Source organism: Onychostoma macrolepis, chromosome 01, assembly GCF_012432095.1.
Source record: "Onychostoma macrolepis isolate SWU-2019 chromosome 01, ASM1243209v1, whole genome shotgun sequence".
Taxonomy (NCBI): Eukaryota; Metazoa; Chordata; class Actinopteri; order Cypriniformes; family Cyprinidae; genus Onychostoma; species Onychostoma macrolepis.
Window position 1 is genome coordinate 24,389,131 of NC_081155.1, and position 7,209 is coordinate 24,396,339.

Below are 7,209 nucleotides of genomic sequence, written 5' to 3' on the forward strand. Positions count from 1 at the left end.
ACATTAATTGAGCCATTTTACATTGCAAGTCTTTAAATTGTGTTTGGAAAGATATTTGCAAGAATACTAAATGCTTAGCAGTACTGCTTCAGAAGCACCATTGTAACACCAATGTATATTCAGCCTGATCTCTTACAGTTTTTCTCGATTGCTAACACACAATTCATGAAACAATTCACCATTTTCTCACAACTATAAACACAATCTCAAAACTACACACCAACTTGTGCAAACTTCAAGCTTCCAGGTCAAAGTCAAACATTTTAGTCAAAAACACGTTCTCTTTTGTCAGAATCTAATCTCTGGCCTCAGATGACACACAAAGCTGTCAAATACACAGACTACTTCACTGACTAGAGAACACTAGTGAGATCAATTCAAAACACTGTTACAAAAACCTCCTTTTGGGAAATAGGAATCCTTTTGCTAGTCAATGTCTGTTACAGTATATGACATAAATAGAGCGGTGCAGATACAGTAAAATTCAGCAATACACATTAAGAAACGTTTACTTTCATTACACTACTGTAAAGTTATCTTACAGTAGATGAAAAGCACTAGAAGAAAAAAGTACAAAAACCAAACAACAGAATATACAGTAAACACATCGGAATATACTGTCAGTTACTGTAGAGCAATAAACAAACAAATAAAGAAATAAATAAATACTGCATCCTCTTACAAGTTGCATTACAGTATTGGTAATATCCTTATTTGTTATACTATAGCAGTTTCTTAATCTTCTGAGAAAAGACTTTCTCTGCCTCCCCTAGACAGTCGACTCTCAGTTCTGCACAAATACATTTACAGTAAGAAGTACTTGGCTACAAATCAATTCAACAGTTACGAGTTTGAGGGTGTGTGCTACAGTATTTACAGTACAAAAACAGTGAAAGTTATCTCATCTGAAGTACTGCTACTATGTAGTGTAATTGTAATGTGTAAGTAGTGTAAAACTCTGTAGATGATCCTGCAGGCCAGCTTTCCTTATGATCATTCCATGCAGAGGAACATGCTCAACGACATATTTCATCAGCAACAAATGACCTTTGACCTAGTCCCCTTCATTTTTCTTTTCTCCTCCTATTCCTCTTTGTAACCCATTACCAGGATTCATTTTCCAAAACACATAATCACCTGTGCTCTTCTTTATATCATCCTGAGATTCTGACTGCCGTGTCATCAGTTTTGCTACTGAAAATTCACACACGGATAAATGTGTGCTATCTGTGTTCATTTTGTGATTCTTGAGGTAGTTATATTGTGTGTTTGTGTTTTCTAAATGAGAACATGGTTAAACCTGTGCAAAATGTTCTTGTGTAGAGTTTTGCAGAAAATACTGAGCAAATTGGAGCGTGTGTGAAAGCAGGTCTGAATGGTTTGGAAAACTGGGCTAAATGAATCATTTATAGTGTGTTAGCAATCGAGAAAAACTGTAAAGTGTCATGAAACCCCACTGTTTCAGCACTGGTCTTTCACACCTTGGATCTGAAAAAGAAGCGTGTAAAACTGTGGAAAAGTGGGAGGAGGGCAGACAACAACCAATAAAACACAGACCTACAACACACCCCTTACAAAAAATTACTGCAGTTTTTAAAAATAATACTGCAGTTTTTTAAAAACTAATACTGCAGTTTGTTACATGTAGAAAAATGCAGTTTTTTTGGACACGAAAAAACAGCATTGCCGTTTTACTGCAATACATCTGATGTACTATTGAAATACAACTGCAATACTACTGCAGTAGAGCTGTAGTATTACTAACAAACAACTGCAATAGAACCGCCGTATTACTGCAATAAAGCTGAAGTAGTACTACAATTATACTGCAATAAATCTGCAGTAGTACTGCAATATATAATACAACTGAAGTACAATTCAATACAATCGAAGTGCAATACTAGTAAAATGCTGTACAATAACACTGAAATGCAACAAGAATATTCAGAATAACAAATTTTATTTGCACACAACTGCAATATAATAAATTAAGGTACAAAACAACAGTGAATGTCTCAAACAGCAATGCAACAATAAATTATTTTACTTTTCTTTAAACTTAAAATAACAGGCTGTGAGTTACACTAAATGTACTTAGTGTTTACTTACAAATCACGCAATCATGCACATTATTCAGGCAGGTTTCATTTTTTGAAGAGGTTATCCTCATTGTTCTGCATGGTTCTTATGACTGTTTAAACACTATTTTTGATGTAGTCTGGAAAAACAAACAAAAACTCAGAAATTCTCAAGTTTCAGTTACACTTTTCACCACAGCAACAGGCATATTTAGTATGCTTAAAATAAATCTGGAATTGTGATGTCACCAAGTGTTTGTGAAAAGTATTCATACTACTCCCAGTTCATTTCTTATGGCATATTAGTCTGCATTAACAATGTCTTTGAACACTCCAGGTAACAGAAGTTAAAAGGTTGGTTCACCCAAAAATTAAAATTCTATCATTAATTACTCACCCTCATTTCGTTCAAAACCCGCAAGTCTTTTGTTCATCTTCAGAACACAAATGAAGATCTTTATAATGAAATCTCAGAGCTTTCTGTCCCTCCACTGATAGTCAATGCAACTACACAATAACATGCATTTCTGGAAAAAAGCATAGACACAATCATGTTTAAATACTGTACAGAGTCCTCCACAATTATTTGCCCTCTCTATCATTTTGGTTTTTCATTCAAAATTCTAACCTTAAATTAAAAAAATAAATAATAATAATAGAAAAAATATATAATGTACAAATATATGTAAATATACTATTAGAATACAGTACATAGAATATGTGTTCCACAGTTATTGTGCCCCCTTCATTTAATACTGTGTGTAACCTAGGGGTGGGCGATATGACCAAAATCTTATATCACGATATGACTAATTTTATATCACGATAACAATATACAGTGGGGCAAAAAAGTATTTAGTCAGCCACCAATTGTGCAAGTTCTCCCACTTAAAAAGATGAGAGAGGCCTGTAATTTTCATCATAGGTATACCTCAACTATGAGAGACAAAATGAGGAAAAAAAATCCAGAAAATCACATTGTAGGATTTTTAAAGAATTTATTTGCAAATTATGGTGGAAAATAAGTAACCCAAAAATGAAAATTCTGTCATTAATTAGTCACCCTTGTGTGGTTTCACACCCGTAAGACCTTCTTTCCTCTTTGGAACACAAACAAAGACATTTTTAAAGAAATCAGAGAGCTTTCTGACCCTACATAGACAGCAATGCAACTTACACATTCAAGTTCCAGAATGGTATGAAAGACATCGTTAAAGTAATTAATGTGACTCCAGTTGTTTTAACTCAATTTTATGAAGCGTTTGCGTCCAAAAAAAAAACCTAAACTACTTTACCACTTATTTACAAAAAATATTGATCTGTAATGTGCATTCATGAGAGCATCACAACAGATGAGTGTTGTGTTCATGCGACAGAAGACAAAACTGAGGTTAAACCACTGGTCACATGGATTACTTTCACAATGTCTTTCCTATTGTTCTGGAACTTAAATGTGTAAGTTGCGTTGCTGCCTATAGAGAGGTCAGAAAGTTCTCAGATGCCATCAAAAATATCTTAATTTGTGTTTTGAAGATAAACAAAGGTATTACGGGTTTGGAACAACATGAGGGTGAGTAATTAATGACAGAATTTTCATTTTTGGGTGAACTAGTGACTGGAAGGGTAAAACCAAGTTCATTTTCATTAGTTTGTTTGGTTACAGGTCATTAGATCTAGCTTTCTGACTGTATGTGTGTGCTACAGTAAAAGCAGCACATTACTTTAGAATGGTGATTGAACTGATTATATCTAATGCATTCATTGTTTTAATGCACACCTTCCAGTCAATCAGAGAGAATCAAAGAGTCCTCAAGCAAACTGTTGAGAGCTGATGTTAAGCATTGAGAATAATTGCTGTTATAACTAGATTTCTTTACCTTTCCACTGCCTCAGCTCTCTCTCTGTTTTCATGCCGAATTGGCACTAATATTGTAGATCTTCTTTTAGCTCTTTGACTTCATTTAACTCCTCAATCTCTTCATGTCTGAAGATCTCTTCCATGGCTGAGGAGACAGAGGACTTGGTACACTTGATTTCTCCAGCACTCCCACAGGTCTTAGTTTCTGAAATACAATAGCAGTTATTATGTATTATAAACTATAAAGATAATAGTTAATAAAAGATAAAATAAATAAAGTAGATTACTGCTCACCATTATTTGAGTGCTTGTTCTGTTGAATTATATTTTTGGTCTTCTTTATTTTAGTTGTTACCAGTGCATTTTCCTGAAAATAGCAATCACACACTAAAAAAATTTCATTTCCACACATTAATGTCACACTAAACATAAATACTGGTGTACAGTGCTGTGAAAAAATAAATCCTGATTTATTCTATTTTTGTGTATATCCAGTACTAAATATCGTCAGATATATTTTAATTACTTTACAGTGATAAAAATATAAATAATGATGCAAACAAAATTCACTTCTGCTGTGAAGCAGCTCTAAACAGTAAAAAGTATCATTGTTCAGTTGAAATCAGTGTTGACTGATCAGTGTTCCAATGCATCTACATAGCAGTTGTGCAGAAAACAGTGGTGTCATCATCTAGCTCAGTTCAGTCCTTATCCAATAGTGTCAGTGGAGTCAGATCAACAATATTGCTGAATATTATGTGTCCCCAAATAAGCAAGCCAAAAGTCGACAGTGGCAAGGAACCCAAACTCCATCAGGTGACATGGAGAAAGGAAAAAAACCCTTGGGAGAAAGTATAGTTTAGGGATCAGTTCTCCTCTGACCAACAAATGAACATGGTGTGATTATTATTCAGGCTTCATCACAATTTATTTAGTGTGAAATATACAGAACTGTAGGCCTACAAGTAGCTGGAGTTATTAATCTCATTTAAATACGATCTAAAATCAGGTTTACATTTATGGCTAACTAGAATGTGAGTGACCTTTAATGCATTTGCAGAAATAAAGTCTCACCAACATCTGTTGAGCACCTTTTCACGTCCTGTCTTCTCTTTCCTAATGCTTCCTCTGGTACACTGTACGCTGAACAACTTTCAATGATTTTTTTCCCACATGTCAATTAGGGGATGATGCTCTCCTAGAAACAAACAAACAAATAAACAGAATATTAAATGCAATTTTGTTTATTCCATTATTGTAAATGATGTGCTGATGCTATTGGAATGAGAACTGAACTGAGCTGGACAATGACATGACTGATTTCTACAGATCTGCATATAACAAATTGCTGAGCCATAGCAGAATTAAATGCATCTATACACAGGGTTGCAACTATAGTTGCATTGAGATGTTGATGTTTTATTAGATTAGATTTTGACATTTTATAATGGAATTGTAATTTGTTTTATTATAGTAAAAGTGTAGTAAAACAGCATTAAACCAGTTGTTTTGTCTTCCTCTCAGACTTCAGTTCTGTGCACTGACCCGCGTGCGCTACAGATCAGCACTGAAGCGGCGTTTCCTCTCATAAGATATCCGTCAAGTCTTTTTACATCTCTCTAAAATTAAAACTGAAGATATATGAGGACATTAGACATTATACTCACCGCTAAACTGGATGAGTCGACAAAGTAAACGCTCCTGCTCGCCTGAAGAACTTTTCTTCCGGAAAGCGTTTCTTCTCTGTTGTCACACTTGTGAATGGTCTCGGGGTGTAATTTTATGTCTTTGTGCTTTAATTGTGATAGTTCACATATGAAAAATATCAAACCAAAACATATGTTATACTTGTATATCCATCCTGCAGTAGACACTACTGAAAAGACAAGTAATCAGCTGCTCGCGAGACTCGTTGTCAGGACAACGACCTTTGGCGCGAAGGAAGATCACACGTGGCAATTTTTTTTATTTTTGTACAAAAAACATTTTTGTACGAATATTTAATAGGAAGTCTACATTACAAAAAATTAAATAAATAAATAAATATTTAACCAGGCCCATAAGACCCTCTTTCTGTTAGTAAACAATGTGACGTTTTTCTGTAGGCGGGGCTTAGCTGGAGGCAGAACGATTGCGTTGACTGCTTCACTACCGCTAGCTATGAAGTTTGTTTACCTTGGGTTTTTTTTTAACAATGGCTGGAGAAAATCCGATTTTACCTGCATATGTAAGGTCACTCACTGTGCAGGACCATTATTGTTATTTAAATAAGTTAACTTTAACGGACAAAGTCAGATTGGCCGGCCCTCTGCTCATGGATGGACGATCTGACAGGATTAATGTTAACGTTACCTCCGATTGAGTGACTCGAGTCGCATATAATGTTAGAGAAACCTAATGAGTAGTAAAGAGAAACTCACCTGTGTCTATCTAGTCATGAAGATGTACATATATTTCAACTTTAGCAAGCTATTTTTACAGCTAACGTTACGTGAGAGTGAACTGGGCCAAAATACAAAAAGTTAAACATTCAATGTGATGATATATTATTTGAAGATGTATGTATCATGGCCAAATAGTTATTTTAAAGTATATACATCCTGTAAATTATGTAAGTTAAATTTACAATACTTTACATACAGTACATTTAAAGGAAGATGTGGTTTCTAGAAATAAAAATTCCATAAATTAATTTTGAACTTTCTGTATTTGATTATTCTTTCTTACTAAGTTCTTAGAAAGTCCAGCCGCTATCAATCACAACAATATATATTACAGATGATTAAGCATATAAATCGTCAGTTTGCCGTTTTACACACATGCACACAGACATTATTTCATAGTTGTGAGATGCATAAGAAATCTTTAGACACGTAACACAAACCATAATCCATAACAACAAAAGACAATACTTTATTTATCCTTTTCTGAGAAGAAGTGTGCGCTGCAAACGCGAGCATTTCTGACAATAGTTTCTGTCCAGTCCGCTCGTTTTATCGCGTTTAAACATAGCTGTCGTCGGTTTTTTTTGTCTGGGAGTGGCAGCAGGTATGCGTTAAAATTTCAAATTGGAGCCTGTACTACATCGATTCTTGCATCCAACATCACAACACGATGATATTTTAAGCTCCTCATGTAGCCGAATCTGTGCCCCTTTGAGGTTCGACGGTAAAGTGCCCTTGCGGTCCGGTGCCCCCGGTCTGCGATTTCTGCCTAGGGTAGAGGTGTTCGATATGACGATTTTTGTTCGTGGACTATAAAAATGTCTCCACG

At 35.0% G+C, this 7,209-nt stretch overlaps 1 long non-coding RNA gene across 3 annotated transcripts; it reads right to left on the reverse strand.

Moving 5' to 3' along the window:
- Positions 1–2,019: 2,019 nt before the first annotated feature.
- Positions 2,020–5,835, reverse strand: LOC131544481 (uncharacterized). Of its 3 annotated transcripts, none has more exons than XR_009272147.1 (6): positions 5,604–5,835; positions 5,011–5,134; positions 4,231–4,303; positions 3,956–4,141; positions 2,476–2,605; positions 2,020–2,218 (listed from the first exon to the last, which is right to left on the reverse strand). It is a non-coding gene; the product is annotated as an uncharacterized LOC131544481 (long non-coding RNA). The 3 variants fall into 3 exon arrangements; XR_009272146.1 differs by having other exon boundaries at positions 4,231–4,777; XR_009272145.1 differs by having other exon boundaries at positions 4,231–5,134.
- Positions 5,836–7,209: the final 1,374 nt, after the last annotated feature.